At 41.3% G+C, this 21,776-nt stretch overlaps 1 pseudogene; it reads right to left on the bottom strand.

Moving 5' to 3' along the window:
- Window positions 1–21,776, bottom strand: part of LOC109113227 — a 186,710-nt pseudogene that overhangs the window by 2,169 nt on the left and 162,765 nt on the right.

Below are 21,776 nucleotides of genomic sequence, written 5' to 3'. Positions count from 1 at the left end.
TGACTTCTAATTAAAGATGATGCAAAATGTTAAATGTAAAATCTAAGTCTGTAGGATCACTTGTATCATTGTTCTATATCATCATATCATCCAGCCCTAAAACTGCTCCATGCTAAAGCACTTAGACATTACTGACTTATACAACTCTCTGTAAAACTGCTTTGAAACAATTCCATAATAGAGAATTCAGTTGTTGTTTTTTTCAGTCTTCAGTCAGTGAAAAAACCTTTACTGAGAGCAGACTGCACAGAATGAATGCAAAGCTCACAATCTTACAGAAACAGCTGGACAGAGCGCAACAGAGTGCAGCAGAATGCAGGGTTTGATACTCGCTTTTTAAGTTTAATTACACATAACATGAAACTTGGTTTCATATCTGTGCTTCATTTTTCCATCAAAATAATGCATGATAATGTCTGAGTCCTCTTCATTTGGGGACAGCAAATATTGATATAAGCAATTAATTGCAGTGCATCTGGTTTAAATGTAAATTGTTTCTTGATTGACAGCCAGCATGCAATCACACTGGTAAGACAAAAGATGAGCAATATTGCGACAAGACCACAGCTTAACTTCATTACAGACAGAATCGATACAAATGCAGCTTTTCAGTGAACACATAAAGCTCTCTATCTTAATCTTGTTCAAATGCAACATTATGAACAGAAAGCTGGCCCCAGTTAAGAGATTTGCATTTCTGAAGTTGCCCAAGTCACACACCAAGAATGAGAGGAAAGACGGAGAGAAAGAGGCAGCTTTCAGAGTGGAGTGTAATCAGACTGCTGAAGTTGCGCTTTACTGGGCCGTGTCGCTCTGAAACTTTCATTAACTTCCTGTGTACCTCAATTACTCAAATTACCCCCCGGCCCCTACACACTCGTTTACCATTTTCAATTTGCGAAAACCCGTAAAATGCAAATGATATTGCTATTAGCATGCATGCAGTTGAAGACAGAGGGTCGACTGTTCGATGCACGACTCTGGAAAAGCTGTTTGGAGAACTGTTTGATTGCATGTCCATTTTGCACTGGACTAATGGACAACGGACCTGATTCTTCTAATGTGCTTTACTTGTATCTCTTTTCCACTAACGCGGCGCTGGATCCAGTCTGGCTCAATCTACATTTCCACTGCAGAAAAGCAGGTTCTGGTCAGCTCTTTTGTCATCACTTGGCCTGGAAATGCAAGCCAGGTCTGAGAGCGGTTCAAAGACACCCTGGCTGAAAACTGTCTCCAGCACCATTTAGTTGGAAAATGGATATTGGATAATTGGCATCTGCGGTGGTTCATTGATACCATTGCTGAGATATTCTGAATGCTATTCACCAATGGGAGACACTCAGTCAAGCCAATCCAATCAGGAAGGACGTGGTCCAATCAGAGTAATGCAGCTCACAAATGTTTTCATTAAGTGTGTATGTACCTGGCAGACGGCTGTTTCAGGATCACATGAGTCACTGTGTCCATTGCACTGGCACCGGACACAGGTGCCAAATCCCGCTCTGGACGCGGCTCCACCGGCATGAACAGAGAGCCTGTAGAACCCGGCCGCACATTCCTACAGCAGACATATACACATCGTACTACATCAGCAGGATCTTACAGCAACCTCTCACAATAAAATCATTTATTCATCATATTGATGTGTTATTGCCGGCCCGAGACTCAAACCCACAACCTTAGGGTTAGGAGTCAAACTCCCTAACCACTAGGCCACGACTTCCCCCGCTCAGAATTAAACAAAGTTATGAGAGTCTCATGCACGGACAACAGTGTAGGTTTGTTTTTGTGTGAAAACATAATGCAATACAGAGTGCTGAAAGAAATTCTAGGAAACCATGTATGAATTAATTAATTCTATGAATGCATAAGGTACAACCGACTGTCTTTAGAAAAGTGACAATGGCATTTGCTTTTCATCTTTCCTCCATGTAACATCTAATTAAATCATGTTTATGAGCGCAGTGCTGCTTTGTGTGCAGTGTTTACTGGGAAAGACTCTCTTTTTCTGCTTTTCATAAGCGCCACCTGCTGTAAGACAGTGGAGTTACATTTTCATTCAGTCTGTCTAGAGTTTGTGTTCAGACCAATGCAAAAATTGGACATTTTTTTATGTAAATCCTAACTGGTAGATGGAAAACAAACTAATGTGTATTCTAAAAATCTCAACATTTTGAATAATAAGGTAGCCTATTTATAATAATGAAGCAGATAAAATGCCTAAAATTGATAACTTTGACTAATCCTTTTTTACAAACTAAAGACTGAAATGTTTATCATTTATTTAATGAAAGGTTTATCATTTTATAAAACTTTTTGAATGTGTAGTACATGTTAGTAGATGTGTGTGTGTGTGTAGTACATGTTAGTAGATGTGTGTGTGTGTGTGTGTGTGTGTGTGTGTGTGTGTGTGTGTGTATATATATATACACACAAACACACACACAGACATATATACTGTATACACACACATATACTAGTCCTGTCAAACAATTAATCGCGATTAATCACATAAAATAAAAGCTTTTGTTTACGTAATATATGTATGTGTACTGTGTATTATGTTTATTATTATTTTTATTACCTACATATAAATACACACACAGTATATTTAAAAAAATATATATACATGTATATACATTTAATATAAATATATTTCATATATATACAACATATTTTTCTTAAATAGATACATGCATGTGTTTGTATTTATATATACATAATAAATATACACAGTATACACACATATTATGTAAACAAACTTTTATTTGGGATGCGATTAATCGCGATTAATCATTTGAAAGCACTAATACATACATACAAACATACACACATATAATGTATATACATATTTTATGTTATTATTTTATTGTTTATGCAAACAAAAAGTGCACAGTGCTGCTAAGTGTATTTGATGTTTTTTGTTTTTCAACATAAAACTTGGTGAAATTATTTCAGAGTGTGTATGAGTACTTTCCAGCACATTTAAATAAAACTGTGATAATATTGATAACCATGATAATTTTGGTCACTATAATCGTGATAAGAAACTCCATTTAATCTCTAAAATGGTGATATCATGCACATGCACGTTACGTGTTTAGCACTATATGAACGCACAGGCGCATAGTGTTTCTTTACAAAGAGACATCGCCAACTACTGTCCTAGCATGAATAATAAAGCACTTTTAGACACTTTCGCTGATCTGTGTAAACAGGGATCATTTTGACAACATTGTCACTTTTATGTAAAAATCTTTAAAAACGAAAAGAAAAAAACTTTTCCATTTTTAATATAAAGTTGTTGTGTAAACATACCCTAATGCAGACTAGGTAATTTTCTTTCATAATACAACAAATAATTATATAAATGGCCTTGTTGCATGGCATTGTTGGATCATAGTGTTAATAGTTTTGTTTTCAGAGTGTCCTCTTGAAGGGCATTTGGGCTTTACTTTCTTTTAGCCACCTTTTTAGCCATCTCCAAGTACTACGTCCCCTAGTGGCAGTCACACAGAACTTTCTAACTGGTCTTTACGATGGTAAAATGAATTGATAATAACTGTATGAATATTTCCACACAAAACAAATGATGGCCTATACATTTGAAGGTAAAGCATAGTAAAGAATAACATTTTAGTGCATAAATATTGGTAATTCTCTGCTTGTGCTTATATTTTTGTTTAGGATATATCACATCTAGTCAGGCAGTTTCAGGTGGTCTAGCTGCCAATATTTTAAGATTTCAACATGTCTGAAGTTCAAACCGGATCCATATTTCTTTGTATATACATAAAGTTTGAACTTTACACAGCTCCTGTACTGCTGTGCTCACCATTGGAAACGAACGAGCCTTGGTCTGTCGTTTGTGTTGGAAAGTCAAAAAGTGGTGTTACAGTTGCTACAGTTTTAGTATAGAAATTATATGTACATAAGGTTAGTAATTAACTCTTATTGAGTGCAAGTTAGGATCAGAATTACTCTACACTTTACTGTATGTTGCATTTTATAGTAAAATAAAACAACCAGATAAATGTGTTTCTGGTGAACTTTATGTGCTTTCAAAACCTGACAATGGAGACAACATAGACTCATAGATATTATAGCAAATAGTAAAACACAAATCTGTACAATTTGTTCATTCTGCAGCACGTGTTACCATAGTGATGTGGCATTTGAAAATGACACTACTACAGTTAATGTGTAAAAATGCAAGAGGTTGCAGACACACATAATAATTGTCATTAAACTAGTAAGCAGGGAAAGTGGAACATTCATACAGGGGAAAATAGTCCTCCGCTGAAACCATAGCAACAGTCCCTCTCACCCTCGCTCTTCAAAATTAATCACGTCAATTTAGTACACCATCTGTTCAGGGTGAACTTGCTAAACGCCTGTTTAAAAATACTTTATTAAGCACAGTATGGAGCATTTCAGAGTTAGGACCATCTGTCTCCACGCTGCCTCGTCCAGCCTGAATGTGAACAACTGACACTCGCTGATCTGTAATCGGAGTCTCACACACTTGAGATTGTTAAAGATCTCACACGAGCGCTTTGTGGGCGGAGACTGGTGGCGAGAGAGCGCTTTGTCACATTAACAGTCTTACAAGCAGAAACACTTGCTGTAATGATGAGCGGCGTGCAGCGATACACCCAGCTGTTCGTCTCTCCACACTCGGCCAGTTTTCCAGAGCTGCTGTGTTTCTAGAGCCCTGTTATGAAAGGGCATGTCAGCACTGTTTAAAGCAGCTTCATTATTGTGGCAAGGACGTCAAGTTAAATCTATTTGGAAACTGCATTACTTTACTGAGACTTTTCAGAGTTGCTTTTTGTAATGTTATGAACAACAGATTGAGTTCAATCTCAGCCGTACTATGTAATATATATATAAAACATATGAAAATGTGTGTCCTTAGTATTTTTATTATGACGTTTGCTTGAGATTACACTATATTATCTGACCAACATTATGCTATAAGATCTGACCAACAGAGAGTTCGGTAATAAATTTATAACATTTTACACATCTTATCACAACCTTCCAGCACTGCCATGTCAAATATTGCACACAAAAGCCATTACCTCACAGGAGAGACCGGCATATCCCAAAGGACAGTCACATTTCTCAATCTGATGGGCGATTTCACTGTCCTGTGAGGGCGTCCCCACCTCAGCAACCTCCAAAGTGATCTCAGAAATCCTGCACACCAATCCAAAACATACATGAGCCACATAAATAAGCCAAAACTTATGAAACTAATTTTTCCCAGTGCTATTTTAGTATAGCTAAGTAATAGTTTTTGATTAATTTAATTATTTAATAATTTACATTTTGTTTCAATATTTTCAATTTTAATATTAGTTAAAGTTTTAGTTATTCTATTGTGGTTTTCCATTTTATTATTAATATGTCTATACATTTTTATTTCACACATATATATATATGGAAGATAGAAGCTGTTCCTGGTTGGCGTGACAGCACAAACAGTGGTGTCCCGGTTGATTAAGCGATTCCCCTGGGTGTTTCAACTAAAGAGCAGTTTCTCTTCCAAGCCGCTGGCTAGAGCTCTGGGAGATCTGAGGGTCACAGTGAGAGCTTCTCTGCCAGGCACGTCCACGCGGACCTCTCACTCCTCCCACAGCAAATGTCCCATGCAGCTCCCGAGTGATTTTGCTGGCTCAGGTCGTGAAGGTCCCAGCATTTCTTTCGGTGCGCCACCGGAGGATCGGATGTCGACTGCAGCATCGGAGATGGGCTATCATCCCTCGAGGATGAAGATTCGGTGGGGCTGCCCCCATTGGGTGTTGTCACCGCCACCGAATCAGACCTGGAAGTGACGGCCGTGCTTTCCCAGGCAGCTGCGAGTATTGGTCTGGAGGTGTGCACTCCTTCCAGTCCTGCCCTCTCGTGGCTGGATAATTGGTTTCTCGGCGCGGGGTGTGGCTCACAACCACGCTGTTTGCCGGTGCCTTTTTTCCTGGAGGTGCATGATGAGCTGACAAAGTCGTGCATAGCTCCTTTTTCGGCCAGAAGCCACTTGTCTCCCTCCTGCGTCCTCAGTACCCTTGGCGGTGGAGCAGCGAGGGGGTAAGTTTACATTCCCCAGGTGGAGAGAGCAGTTGCGGTGCACCTGTGCCCGCAAAACCCTGTAACTTGGAGGAACTGTCTGCGTCTCCCATCCAAAGCCTGTAAGCTGACAGCCACTCACGTGGCCAAAGCTTATGGTGCTGCGGGCCAGGCTGCCTCTGCCCTGCATGCCATGGCTATATCCTGCAGGTCCACCAAGCCAAGGCACTCAAACAAATGCACGAGGGTAGATCCGACCCAGCGTTGATGCAGGAACTGCGCATGGCGATTGACTTCGCACTCCGGCTGACCAAAGTCACGACGCGGTCCCTCAGGGAGGTGATGTCCATGCTTGTGCCCCAAGAGTGCCATCTTTGGCTTAACCTCGCTGAGATGATAGATGTCGACAGAGTGCGTTTTCTTGACGCTCCCATCTTGCAGGTTGGCCAATTCGGTGTGACAACAGTTCTTGGCAGTGCAGAGACAGACTGAGGCCATCCAGCACACCTTGATCCTCCAGTTGCCTCCACTCTGCTGCGAGCCGAGCCACAGCCTGCTCGTCACTGAGGGCGCCCCCTACATCCTCGAGAGCACCTCCGTCCCATGCTGAGACACAGTCGAGTCTGGTGCGTCGAGCCTCTCGGAGGACTGCGGTGCCCTCCGTGTCCCAGCCGGCCCCTAAGTCCTCTAAAACGATGACAAAGCGGCGCTGATACAGGCAACCCAAAGATGTGGGAAGCTGCTCTTTTTCAGGAGATGATGAGAGAGGAGGAGGGCTGGGCGGAGAATCCTTTGTTCCATTTTGTTTCTGTTTGTTTTTTCTTTAAAAAAAAGAGAAGTTTCCTTTTCCTTTAGGTTATCAGGCTCGTGGGTTGATAGTCAGCGACACGCTGCCTCCTTACTCTCACCCTTGATGCCCCCTATCGCCAGCAGCCAAAAGGTCATGACTCAGAGATGCGCTGAAGCTCCACGCATCTCCGGCCAGTCCCTCCAGGGACACGAGGAGTCCTGCTGTGATGAGCCCTTCACAAGCTCCCATTCAAGATGTTGACACAGGATTGGTTTGCAGCGGTCGACCTTAAGGACACTTACTTTCATGTCTTGATTCTTCTTCGACACAGGCTGTTCCTACGGTTTGTGTTTGAGGGTTGGGCATTGCAGTACAGGGTCCTCCCCTTCCCTGTCCCCCCGTGTCTTTACGAAGGTTGCGGAGGGCGCCCTTGCCCCATTATGTGAAGTGGGCATCTTCTCCCCTGTGCAGAAGATCTCTTTTTTAGGCATGGAGTTAGACTCGGTGACTATGACAGCGGTGACAAGGACAGACCTTGCCTTTCTACGGGCTGGGGTGCCCTTAGAACAAGTGTCCCAGCATGTCGTTGTCACGACGGATGCCTCCAGTACGGGTTAGGGAACTACATGCAATGGGCAGTCAGCCTCAGGGCTCTGGACAGGGCCTTGAGTGCTTTGGCACATCAACTGCCTAGAGCTGTTGGCAGTGCATCTGGCTTTGCAGCAGTTCCAGCCATTGCTGCAACACAAACATGTGTTGGTCTGCACGTGCCTTACTGGCCCACCTGGACCTGGTTTTTGGGACCTCGCAACAGCCCCTCCCTGGTGCATCCCTCTGAGGAAGGACCTCCTTTTTCAGGGGCTCAGCACCATAAGGCACTCATGTCCAGATCTCTGGGACCTCCATGTGTGGCTCCTGGATGGGACGCGGCAGACTTATGTGATCTGCCACTGGCAGTGGTAAACACGATCACTCAGGCTAGAGCTCCTTTCCTTTGGAAAGCCTTTGCTCTGAAGTGGAGTCTGTTCATGAACTGGTGTTCTTCTCGCCAAGTGGACCCCCGAAGATGCACGACTGGAGTAGTGCTTTCTTTTCTGCAAGAAAGGTTGGAGTATAGGCTGTCATCCTCCACCTTGAAAGTGTATGTGGCTGCTATCGAAGCACATCTCAGTTGAGCTTAAGTTCCTGTCTGCTAAGACAGTGCTCCTGACTGCACTCACTTCTATCAAAGAGGTTTGGAGACCTCCAAGCATTTTATGGTGTGCGAAGAGCACCTTGAGTTTGGGCCGGCCTACTCTTACATTGACTTATAAGGTTCCAACCACACCCTTTCGCGATCAGGTGGTGAACCTTCAAGCACTGCCCTCGGAGGAGGAAGATCCAGCCTTCGCGTTGCTGTGTCCTGTAAGACTTTTGTGCATATACGTGGACTGCACCTGGAGCTTCAGAAGCTCTGAGGAGCTCTTTATCTGCTATGGAGGTCAGCAGAATGGGAAGGCTATCTCCAAACAGAAGTTGGCCCACTGGATAGAGGATGCCATCACATTAGCCTACCAATCCCAAGGCGAACCGTGCCCCTGGGGGTGAGGGCTCACTCCACATGGAGTGTCGCTTCCTCCTGTGCACTGGCGAACGGCGCCTCTCTGGTAGACAGCTGTAGAGCTGCGGGCAGAGTGACACCGAGCACCTTCGCAAGATTTTACAGTCTACGTGTTGAGCCGGTTTCATCCCATGTGTTGGGTAACAGGTAAGTGGCAGGAAGAGCCGGCTTGCTGTGCCATTCTGCTTGCTGTGCCATTCCCCATCACACTGGTATGCAAGCACCTTTTGCTCCTCCAATAAGTTCCCTGGATGGTGAACCCTGGTTGAGTATCCTCTCGACGCCAGGCCCAGTATTGGTGTTAGCTTGTCCGGGTTTCCGGTCAGCCCCTTTACTGGGCTAGGTGTCCATATGGCTTGATTCCCTGTCTGCGATCCCATATGGGTATTCTTTTATGGTAAGGTTTCCCTCTCGGTGAACCCGTGTCTTCCCTTTGACAGAATACTCTGTCAGTCTCTCCCGGCAGCTGCTCCTCCCTACTTCTAGGTAGGACCCGCCTCAGAGACCCATTCCATATGTAGTATGGCCTGGGTCAGTCCATATCAGTTTCTCCACATGATACCTCCCTACGGACAGGATGTGGTCTCTGTAGTGCCCTTTTCCAGAAGGCTTGCTTGCCCTTCGTTACTGCCAAGCTGTAAACAGAAAACAGGAAAGGTGTGAAGCACCTTTCATATAGGTCGAAATAGAATCCCTTCTCTTAAGAATTTTTTTTCTGTCAAAGGAAAAGCGGCTTGGCTATCTCCAGCAGCGATGTACTCACCTTTTGGTCCCCTGTGGGCGCCAAGGTCAGCGAATTTGGGCTGGGGCGTTTGGAAGGTTACAACCTTTGTATAGCATTTGTCTGACACATGGCTGCTTGTCAACATTTTCAGCGCTACAGGGTTGTGACGACGTTCAGGTCGTGGTGCTTTCCATGGACCCTATATGTCGTCACGACATAACTCGCAGTGACCGACAAATAGGGAATCTGGACAGAGATGTTATGTCCCCATGCCACAACCTTGAACCATCACTAGTTGCCTGGGACACATTCTCGGCTTTTCAGTGTAAAACCAGATGAGTGGATGCACCTGTCGCCTATTTATACCCATATTGCAGGAATGCAAAATCCACTCACCAAAGTTCATTAGCATTTTCTCTGAAAATCAGAGCGGACTGGGACTCTCAAGTAAACCCCCTATGTCGTCACAACATAACGTCTCCATTCCCTCCATCAGGGAATGAGAGTTATGTATGTAACCGAGACGATTTCTTTTATGAGAAGGACCTTGCTTGAGATCAGTTACCTGCTGTGTCTCATGACGCTGCCGTGTGAGGCCTTTATTAGGATATATTCAACATAAAACAGCACGTCCATGAAATCTTCACGAGACATCGGCCTGTCATCACTGTGCTTCCACTCATGCTGCAAAACGTCAAAGTTTTAGTGTATGCTTGAAGTAACTCTTATAAATTAGATCAATTAAATGACTGCTGCACATATAGTACAAACACTGATTCTCCTCTGTTATGTCAATCTCGTGATGTGTCAGATGGCCAATCTGAATCACCGGCATGTGGCGAACCATGACCTTGTCCTTGTTGGGGCCGCCCTTTATGATGACCTGGGGCTCGTAAGAGCGGCCCGTCTCATCACGAGCCTCGTAATAGATGCCATATTTCAGCTTCCCACCATAGGCTGTTATCTGAGAGAACAAACTCTGAACGGTGAGTCTTGTTGTAATATTCATTAGTTGGTATTAAAAATTATTTTTTTTATGACTGAAACAACTGGAATGTACATTTGTTTTCAAAAGTTTGATCTCAGTTTTTTATTTTTTATTTTCTGTAGAAATTATTTTATTTAGCAATACTGAAAAATGCTGTACTTTTGAACTATCTATTCCTCAAAAAATTTAATATATCACAGTTTCCACAAAAATATTCAGCAACACAACTGTTTTCAATATTGATAATATCAGAAATCAGAAATGTTTCTTGAGAAGCAAATCAGAATATTAGAATGATTTCTAAAGGATCATGTGCCTTGAAGACTGCAGTAATGGTGCTTAAAAGTCAGCTTTGATCACAGCAATAAATTACATTATAGCATATTCACACAGAAAACAGTTACACTTTTTTAAGTTGTAATAATATTTTACAATATTCATGTTATTACTGCATTTGTGATAAAACAAATGTAGCCTTGGTGAGCAGAAGGGATTTCATTCACAAACATAAAAAAAAATTACTGACCACAAAATCCCTGTTAGCACAATTTGGGACATATCTATTTTCTAGCATTGCTATATATGTATAGTTATATGCAGTTAAACGACTTGGCACAAGCCGATTGGTTCATGTTGCATATGCAGCCAATGAGCTTACTGCCTTGCATTTATATGGCTGGCTACCATTCACTTGGGATTTTTGCAGCGCACTTTCAGAGTTTCTCTGAAAGCCTGCACCTTCCCCATCTCCACCTGTGTAGATCTGCTACGGGTTATTTTATATACTATTTGTGCAGCAGCAGTATGTCTTAAATACTCACAGCACCATATCGCATATCCATCACCATACTAAAATCTTCAGAGAGTTGTCATGATGTGTGTGTATGTGTGTGTGTGTGTGTGTGTGTGTGTGTGTGTGTGTGTGTGTGTGTATAATATATATAAGGATGTTGGTGGCAAACTGACCATTGAGCGTTTGAACTGTTTTGGCAGACTCCATTAGTACGGCTCACTCAGATGTTGCTGGACCACATCAGCATTAGCGATGATGTGAGGATGCTGAAAGCTCACGCCCACATGATCTCCTGATGACTGGATTTGTCCACGAGAGGAAGAACAGTCTGTTCTGGCATCAGAGTCAGCTATACAGTAGGACAGCAAAAGGGAACAGGACATCACAAACGCTCAGCCACATCAATCAGCTGAGTTAACTTAAACAAGACCTGCACTTTGAACTTTCAAAGTGAACAAATGGCATTCACAATTTAACTAAAATAATATTTCTAAATGAAACAGAAAATTCAGTGTAATCTAATGTAGACTGGATTGTGAGAAATGGGTTGCGTTATTATTATTGGTTAATGTTTGTCCTCACCCACGCAGCAGACATTTCAGAGGTGGAGAAAGTTATTACATATCAAAGAAAGATTATGAAAACATTTTTTTGTCATTAGGGTTCCAAAGATATTTATTAAGTAAGCAGGGTGAAATTGTCACACAAAATAGTGTAATAGTGTTGTATTTCAGCATCTGTGTCTTTCAGGATTTATTTGTGTGTGTATTAAGAGGCATATTTTGGTAAATGTATGTGTGTGTGAGGAACCCCACAGGCACGGCTAAACTACTCTCACATCAACACACAATCTCACGACTCACTGACTTAGAAAAAATCTCTCTTTTTCCCATAAATGAGCTAAAAGATTCCAAACTCCTCTCTGAAACTTAGATTAACTTTTGGACTGCAACCTTTGTTTAATTTGTTTGTCAATTTCATCACGTTGGAAAAGCGTCCTTCAGCCATATTCTGCTATTTGTCTCCATGGACACACTGAGGATTAAGACGAGTTTGTGAATGTGCAGGCAACCCTTATTAAAAACAAACAAGGGGCGTCTCTGGCTCTGTGCGTCAGTGCTTTCTCTCTATCTTTGTCTCTCTCCGTTGCTCCTACACACTTAATTATGTCCTGTTGTGAATATGGCTGAGGGAGAGTGACAGCTAGGAAGCACTTGATATTTATTAATATTTACTGTTTCCCTGGTAACCAAAGCTTCTCAGCCCACCTTGGGACAAGATGATTAAGAAAGCCATCAAAACACACACACAAACAGACACCTGTGTCCTCATCTCATCCACACTATAACAACCAACAAATAAAGCAAATAATAATTAAAACATATCTTTTGGTTAACAATCATAAGCACTCATAATCCTGTAAAATAACAGTAGAAATGGTTTGTAATTATTTAAAACTTCCATACTTTAAAGAAAAAATAAAATAAAATTGACTAACAGCATTGAATTGTTAATAGTTGAGCCTGACACAGTAAAATACTGTATGTATAAAAATTAAGAAACCACAATGAGATTATTTACTTCTCTTTCCACCTAAATTTGATCCCTTCTAAGGTGTCACAGAATTTATTTTTTTTTTTAAGTCTTGCTATTTTCAAATCCAGTGCTCTCTTACAATGGGTTAATGGTGTTGTTCAAATGAGAAACAATATTGAGTGCTGAGTAATTAAATTTGAAGTGAAAATTAATAACTACTCTTCTTCCTCTGCACCTATCTCTTGTGGGGTATCTCAAGGCTCTGTTTTGGGCCCGGTTTAATTTTATATATATATATATATATATATATATATATATATATATATATATATATATATATATATATATATATTCTAAAAACTAAATATATATATATATATATTTAAATATATATATTTTTGTTAGGTAAACATTTTTAGTTTTTAGAAACACAACATCTCATAATATTATTTGTCAGCACTCGACCTCCTGTAGTTTGTCTCCACGCCTCTACAGGTCCCCTGTGTTGCTTTCTGCCTTAATTCTTCCTCGTTTACCCTTGTCAGCATTATGCAGGTCACCTGTGTATTGTTTCTCCTAGAGTATTTTAGCAGTGTTTTTCCCTTTGTTTAACACTTGGTTTTTGAGTCTTGGCTGCGTGCTACCTGCTTTGTTTTCCAAGTCTTTCCAAGTTGCCTCAAAGTAAGGTGTATTTGTTATTTGATTGACTGTATGCTCTAGTTTTGGTTTCTCCCCTCGTGGTGTGTTTATTTTCCCTCGTGGTTTTTTTTTTTTTTTTTTTTCCATTTTTTCTCTCATGTATTAATTCCTCTGTCTGAGAAGAACTTTTGTTGGATTTTTGGCTCGCAAAGACCAAGTCACTCATGGACCCAGAAACACTCAGTTCCAAGGACGTGTTGGCAGTGATTGCTTAACACGAGGCATCTTTTCAGCGCCATGAAGCTGTTCTCAGCCGATAAGAGGAGCAAATGGCCAAACATTCTCAACTCCTGGCCGATGTGATGAGTTCCGTCCGCCAGCTATTCAAACACCTCTCAGGTTCTTCACCTTCCTCTGTATCACCTCCGAGTGGTGTCAGGCCTTCTCCTGTGGCGGAGCCCCGATTACCTCCTCCTAAACCCTTTGCTGGAGATCCCAGTTCCTGCCAGGGTTTCCTCACCCAGTGCTCTCTCACTTTCAAGCTCCAACCCTCAAGTTTTCCCATTGATCACTCCAAGATTGCTTATATTATTACCCTTCTCTCAGACATGGCACTCTCTTGGGCTTCCGCAGTGTGGCAATCAAAGGATGCCTGTTGTAAGTCCTACGTGACATTCATGGAGGAGTTCAAGTGATAGTTTGATCACCCTGTCTGTGGTCAGGAGGCTTCCAAGCGCCTACTCACTCTCTGGGAGGGCCACCAGCATCCGGTCCAGGGTATGATTGACTCTGGGGCCGCAGGCAACTTTTTAGATCTAACCTTGGCTAAGAAACTTAAGATCCCAACCCAACTTCTTCCTCACCCCCAGGCAGTTACCGCCTTGGATGGCAGACCTCTGGAACCGGGCAAAGTAAGGGAGGCCACTCAGTCCCTGCAACTTACCGTCTTTCAACATCAGCGGGAGGAGACACTCTCTCATTGACTCCCCCTAGTACCCTGTTATCCTGGGTTACCCTTGGCTGTGCAGACATAATCCCCATATCGACTGGCCCACTGGCACTATTCTAAGCTGGGGTTCTACTTGTCAACTCCCCTGCCCAAGCTGCCTTTGGCCAAGGAGACTGCGGAGCTCCTAATGAACCACGTCTTCCAGATATTTGGTATTCCCCTGGACATTGTCTCTGACCGAGGTCCCCAGTTCTCATCCAGGTTCTGGGGATCCTTCTGCAGGCTTATTGGGGCCACAGCCAGCCTATCATCTGGGTTCCATCCAGAGTCTAATGGCCAGACGGAACAAAGAAACTCTCCCAGAAATACATCGGCCCTTTTCGCATAGCAAGGAAAGTTAACCCTGTTTCTTATTGTTTATTTCTCCCTCGTTCCCTTAGAATAAATCCCACATTTCATGTCTCATTACTAAAACTTGTCTTGTCTTCTCCCTTTGCCCCCCCCCACACAGACCCTCCACCTCCCAGGATCATCAAAGGCCAGCCAGCCTACACAGTGCGCCATATACTGGACTCCCGGAGGGTCCAGAACTCACTACTGTATCTGGTGGACTGGGAGGGCTACGGGCCAGAGGAGCGCTCCTGGGTTCCAGCCAAAGACATCCTAGACCAAAGCTTGATCCGGGAGTTTCGTACCAGGAGGCCGGGGTGTTCTGGAAGGAACGTCAGAAGACATTCCTAGAGGAAGGGGGTCTTGTCAGCATTCGACCTCCTGTAGTTTGTCTCCACGCCTCTAGAGGTCCCCTATGTTGCTTTCTGCCTTAATTCTTCCTCGTTTACCCTTGTCAGCATTATGCAGGTCACCTGTGCCTTGTTTCTCCTAGAGTATTTTAAGTGTTTTTCCCTTTGTTTAACACTTGGTTTTTGAGTCTTGGCTGCGTGCTACCTGCTTTGTTTTCCAAGTTGCCGCAAAGTAAGTGTCTTTGTTATTTGATTGCCTGTATGCTCTAGTTTTGGTTTCTCCCCTCGTGGAGTGTTTATTTTCCCTTGTGGGTTTTTTTTTCTCTCATGTATTAATTCCTCTTTCGGAGAAGAACTTTTGTTGGATTTTTGGCTCACAAAGATTTTTTTTTTTTTTTTTTTTTTAATAAACCAACTTTGGAGTACTGGCTTGAGTATTTCGTTTGGGTCCAACATTACACCCTCTGTGGCCTAGTGGCAGATCTCTCTCAACCACCACACCAGAGACTCGAGTTCTAGCCCGGCTCGTGACAATTATTAGACAATATTCAGCTTCTACTAAAACTGAGTTCTCTCTTACAAACTCTGTTTGCCACAGATACATTAAACGTTAGATAGCCATCAACCTTTTGGTAAACAAAATTTTACCAGAAACTACTTTATGTGAGGAAGGAATGTTAACTTGTGTGTCATATGTGGCATTGGATAAAATGTAAAAGCAAACAATGCTTAGGAATCACATTTAGTTCAGTAATTAAATATAAAGGGAAAAAAAAAGAATGTGAAGTAAGTAAAATTTATATTTTCTTCAATAAATTCACTATCAGTTCAAGATATTTCAGAAGGTGTTTAAAACTGATGTAAATCTTATTAATGAAAAAGTGCCATCATATGACTTGTGTGTTTACTCACCCTCATACGGATGGGTCCCGTGGCCTCCATACATGAGCTGCTCACTGACTGCAGCCCAGCGGATTCCTGTGACTGAGGCCGAAAGATCCCACCTTACAGTGGTCACACTTCACTCCCTCCACATTGGCCATTACACACATGCATTCACATTAGTATTGTGTGCTAGGGGCTGCATTTACCAAAAGAATTGTAAGCCTAAGGAGATCATATAAACCATCAGCATCAGTGATCTTCATGATCTACTTAGGCTTAAGATGCTTTTGGGAAATGCAGCCCAGGACAGCATCTCTTACAGCTGTCATGTGGAAACGGCAGTTTTACCAGATTGAAGCATTATACAGTAATTCATTGTCAGTGCATTTCTATACCCCTAATAATCATTATGATATGACAGTTCTGATAAAAAAATCCCTATGATCACAAGTTACTGTACAACACTATTAGTGGATCAGTGGCTATATTGGTTGAATCAAAGATGGATTTCGAGTTCTAGGGCATTACCTTACAAGAGCACTGCCCACTACTGTCTGCACATGCGCAGAGCCCAGACTCTGCATCACAGGTGTCCAATGAAGAGCCTGCCGCCGAGCACTGGCAGGAAATGCATTGTGGGAAGTCTCTGTAACCCAGCTTACACTCATCACATTTCTTGCCCCTAAACTGCTCACGACACATACAGCAGCCAGTGTTCACATTACACTGCTGTGCCACAGACCCCAATGTGTTACAGCCGCACGGCTACAGAGAAGAGAATATTACAAATAAACAATTCATATTATGCATAACATTTACATAAAATGGCATTCCCTTTCCCTACATGTGACTGAACACTTCTAAAAATGTAGGATACATTCAGAACCATTACGTTTTTTAAAGTCTGATCCGGGCTGGCAAGGCTGAGCACCATTTGCCCACTCAATAGAAAATCAGCCAGGATAAAATGCAGTTCTCAGCACTGCCCTTGGCTGCTTCTCTTCCTACCTTAAGGCAAGAGCTTTTTCCATTGAGACTGGGAATTACTCTTTTTTCCTCTACACCTTTTACCCGCAGGGTACCTCAAGGCTCTGTTTTGGGCCTGGTTGCTTTGTTAGATATTATATGCTTCTGTTAGATATAATTATTATTTTTTATTTTTTTCCAGAAACACAACATCTGATACTATCGTTAGATTAGATGATACTTCCTGTTCTTCCTTACAAACTCTGTATGCCACAGGGACAATAAAGTTTATAAGGTTACCAACCTTTTGGTAAGGCATAACGTTTTACCAGAGATTGCTTTATGTGAGGAGGAGATGTTAACCTGTGTGACGTATGTGCCATTGGATAATATGCAATGGTAAACAATGCTTATGAATCACATTCAATAACACTTTCACTGAAAAGTCATATTTACAGATCTGCAGATCTGTGCTCTGCGACATTAACTCAAAGATTCACCTCGACATGACTTTACAGAGGATGAATAATAATGATGTTTCAGCGGAAGATAAATATACACAGTCAGAGCAGACAGAGTGAAGCCGTGACGGCGGGAGGAAAGGAGAATAAGCCGTACCTTACAGCCGCTGCTGATGTCATGACCCCAGTGCTTGGGCGCACATTTGTCACATCTTTCTCCCACAGTGTTGGGTGGACAGATACACTGACCTGTGTTAGCGTCACAGTTATTTCCCACATGGGCACACTGGCATGCTGCGAGACAGACAGAAACAGAGAGCAGGTTAATTGCGGAGCGCAGCTGAGCACCTGTTCTAAATGTCAGCGCCGGCTCTTACTCTGCTGTGGTAATATCAGTGTGATAGCATGACAGAAGACGCTCCGGCTGGAAGGAGATGGGCAAATTTACACACCATCCCGACAGAGAATTACATTATTCTTAATGAAATGAACACCGCCGATGAAAACTGTAGCGCTTACAGGTCAGGCTTTTTGACATCCACATTCAGGAACTGAGCTGGAATCTAAAAGCCATTGCCTAATATCTGATTGGTTGGCACACAACCTTTTGCTCATAGATCGAGCAGTTCCATGTTTCACTTACATCTGTTATGCTTCATTTACAGTAGTGAGTTCAATTTCAGCTGTAAAGCAGCTTTAATGGTCTTATATCTTTCAGTTTCATGTTTCAATTATGTTTTTTAATATTATTAAGTGTCTTTTAAAACAGAAAAGAGCATAAGAGCTATAAAATGAATGTGGATAGAGGCTCAGATCATTTGATAAGGATACGTGTGGTATCTTTTATGTGGTAAATCTAAGCATAGTTTAAGATATAGGGTCATATTGATGTAAATTAGTAATGCTGCTCATATAATATATAAAATGAAATGATTAATAACTAGAAACCAACACTGGTTCTAAAGTAGCAATCCCCAAAATTAATTTAGACTAAATTGCTTTACTCATCCTGGTGCATTTAAAACAATTATAATAAAATAATAAATAAAATTAATAAAAACAAAATTAATTTAGACTAAATTGCTTTACTCATCCTGGTGCATTTAAAACAATTATAATAAACGCATTTGTCTCTGAAGATCAGCGCAGACAAAGCTGCAGACAGCACTCGCCTTGTTTGTTATAAAATTAATAAAAACAAACAAATAATTCAATAAGTGAAAAAATAAAAATAAACAGAATTTATTTTATACTAATGTTTAGTAAACAAATAAACATGACACACTTGTGACATTACTGTAAATTAAAGATTTTCCAAACGCACAGGAAAAAACAACAACAACAGTATATGGTTTGAAATAAAATGAGGAGGACTTTAACAAGTCAGAATGTTGGCTCTTTAGTGAACTGTACCTTTAAAGCTGGAATTAAAGTGAAAGTGACGTGACATACAGCCAAGTATGGGGACCCATACTCAGAATTCGTGCTCTGCTTTTAACCCATCCAAAGTGCACACACACAGCAGTGAACACACACAAACCGTGAACACACACCCGGAGCAGTGGGCAGCCATTTATGCTGCAGCACCCGGGGAGCAGTTGGGGGTTCAGTGCCTTGCTCAAGGGCACCTCAGTCATGATATTGAGGGTGGAGAGAGCACTGTACATGCACTCCCCCCACCTACAATTCCTGCCGGCCCAAGACTCGAACTCACAACCCTTGGATTGCGAGTCTGACTCTCTAACCATTAGGCCATGACTTCCCCCTAAATTACTGTTACCTATTACTGTTTGTACAAATCCAAATCCAAATGCACGGGTGGACCTTGACTGAATTACAGAGGCATAAAGTGTACAGAGTTGGATTCTTACTTGTGCAGCCGCCTTCCTGAAAGCTGAAGTGTCCGGGAGCGCAGCGGTCACACTTCTGTCCTGTCACACCAGGTTGACAGCGACACTGACCTCTCTCGTCACAATCAAACGACTTTGATCCAAATGAACTGCAGTGGCATGGGACACAGCCTTGAGAACTCTGCATGTGTAAGCCAGACTGGAGAGACAGAGAGGAGACCGCGAGAAGGGAGAAATAAGGTGATTCTTAGGGTGATGGCTACTGTGTGGCACTTTCCACAAATAAGGAGCAAGTACTTTAAGAAAGCAATGAAGATACAGATCCCATATTTTTACAGCGAGAACTATTACATAGTTTGGAGAACCAAGGTGTTTCAGTTGAATCTCCACAGATTGTAGTTCAACCATTAAACCATCAATCTGTTATAAGAATCAAACGTATTATAGTTAAATGAATATATTAACAACTACAAACCACCACTGATTCCAGTCTGGAAATCCACAGTATTAATTTAGGCTAAATGAAATTAATGAAGGGGATTGCTGATTTATCCATTCTGGTCCATTAAAAATAAATAAATAAATACAACTAATAAAATAATAAACAAATAAACAAACAAACAAACAGAATTATTTTATTAAAGTTGTGTATATTTATTTAATGATTACTGCTACAAAATGAAATCAGACCAACTAGGAATTAAAACTCTTTAAAAGTGGATTTACTAAATGTGCTATAAATGTTGTCATCAGGTTTCTAAAACTGGAAAATAAAACAAAACCTCTCATATAATATTTAGCTTGACCTGCTGACAAGAATAGAGGCTTTTCATGTGTAGGTGGCAATCAACCTTTAGAAAAATAACAAAAAAATTGACTATATAGAGCATCGTGAAATGTGCCTTGTTTAGTCATGCAAACAGTGCAATATCTCGTGCATTTAAGTAAAATCTCAAAGACCTTCATAAACACAGCCCAGGTCACAGCACTGAACAGCCATGCAGATATTTCAGATCAAACCAAACCACAAGACTGTGCCACTGCCTCTATCTCCAGTCTGTACTCTGTCCCCTTTACAATCACTTCAACCGACTGTAAAGAAATTTTGAGAGGTACACTGGCAACAATTTCCTTTTAATGATCAAAAATGTTCATGCAGTGATGATAAATTTGCACACGCCATGTGGATGTGAAGTCACTGTGGCAGCCATTGCTGTGGGTGATTGACAGCCATCTGTCTGCTAGGAACATGTGCGCTGTCACCGTAGCAACCAATGAGAAACGGACCTGGCACAGACTGTCAGTGGCACCCCATGGATGCCAGATATATGAAGACACACACACACATCCCATCATACAAAGCTGTGAGCCAAAGTGACAAAACTCTCCTCCAAGAGAACTCATAACTGTGCCTGGCGGTTTTTAAAGACTAAGAAAAGACTAAAACATAAAAAAGCACAGCATTTGACAGTGGCTTTCTGTGCGTGACAGTGATTAACTCTCTTAAGCACTACTTAACTAATGTTACATGTAAATGTATAATTAAAAGCCAAAGCAGACTGTGCACATTATGTTTAATCCATCTTAAAGCCAAAGGCTGTCTTTTTGAATTATGTACTATACATATGTTTTGGGTCTCATTCACTAATAACTGTACACAAGTTGTGTACTTAAGCATGCAGAAATGTTTCACATGCAAAACTAATTGCCAAACACAATTGCACATGGATTTGTTCTTGATCTTCAGTTAAAGCAATAAATCAATAAATCTAAATTTTACTGATCTTTTGACATATAAGATGTGACTGTACTATATAAACATAGTGTAAGTTTTACTGAATTCAGGTTCATAACAGTCATTCCATATGCAAAGATGTTACCCATGGGCATTTAATCTACAACCCTTATACAACCCCTAAACTTATACCATTTATTTCCAATTTTGACTGCTTTTGATGTAAAAATCCTACCTACATTGTAAGTTCACTTCCAGGAATAGGAATGCAGCGCATGAGCCCTTTAAAGTCATTATCAAAACCAGATGAAACACAATAAACATCTTTATGAAGAAGCCCAGATCAGGCTCTGACGCGCTCATGCTGTTGCTGTGAAATATGTAAGACATATTGTAAGGTCACTTAGCAACTCAGTTTCTAATAATACGAATAATCATATCTATTAAAAAACACTTTGATTCACGTTTCTAAGGCCAGCAGGAGTCAAGCACATTCTACATGTAGAAGAAAAGTGTGAACTTGTTGATTACAGTTTGTGAATGAAAATGTTCACACAGGTTTTGTGCAAAAATATGTGCTTATGCAGAGGCAGTGAAACAGACCGAAATAAGCGAAATAATTCTAAACCTTTTTTGTTTAGTGTGCATGTGAGGACCTACAATGCATGACTCTCTCAGTACCGCATTATTGTTACTAAAATCTACAATTAAAAGCAGCATCACACATTATTACATACATTAATGTTATATTACAGAGTATATATGTGACCCTGGGCACAAAACCAGCTTTTTCAAAATTTTTCGAGATTTTTAAATCATCTGAAAGCTAAATAAATAAACTTTTCATTGATGTATGGTTTGTTAGGATAGGACAACATTTGCCAGAGATACAACTATTTGAAAATCTGCAGGTGCAAAAAAAAAAAAAAAAAAAAAAAAAAAAATCTAAATATTGAGAAAATAGCCTTTAAAGTTCTCCAGATGAAGTCCTTAGCAATGCATATTACTAATCAAAAATTACGTTTTGATATACTTACGGTAGGAAATTTAC

The sequence above is a fragment of the Cyprinus carpio genome, chromosome B20, assembly GCF_018340385.1.
Source record: "Cyprinus carpio isolate SPL01 chromosome B20, ASM1834038v1, whole genome shotgun sequence".
Lineage (NCBI taxonomy): Eukaryota > Metazoa > Chordata > Actinopteri > Cypriniformes > Cyprinidae > Cyprinus > Cyprinus carpio.
Note: the sequence above shows the minus strand (reverse complement) of the source record. Positions and strands in the feature narration are given on the sequence as shown.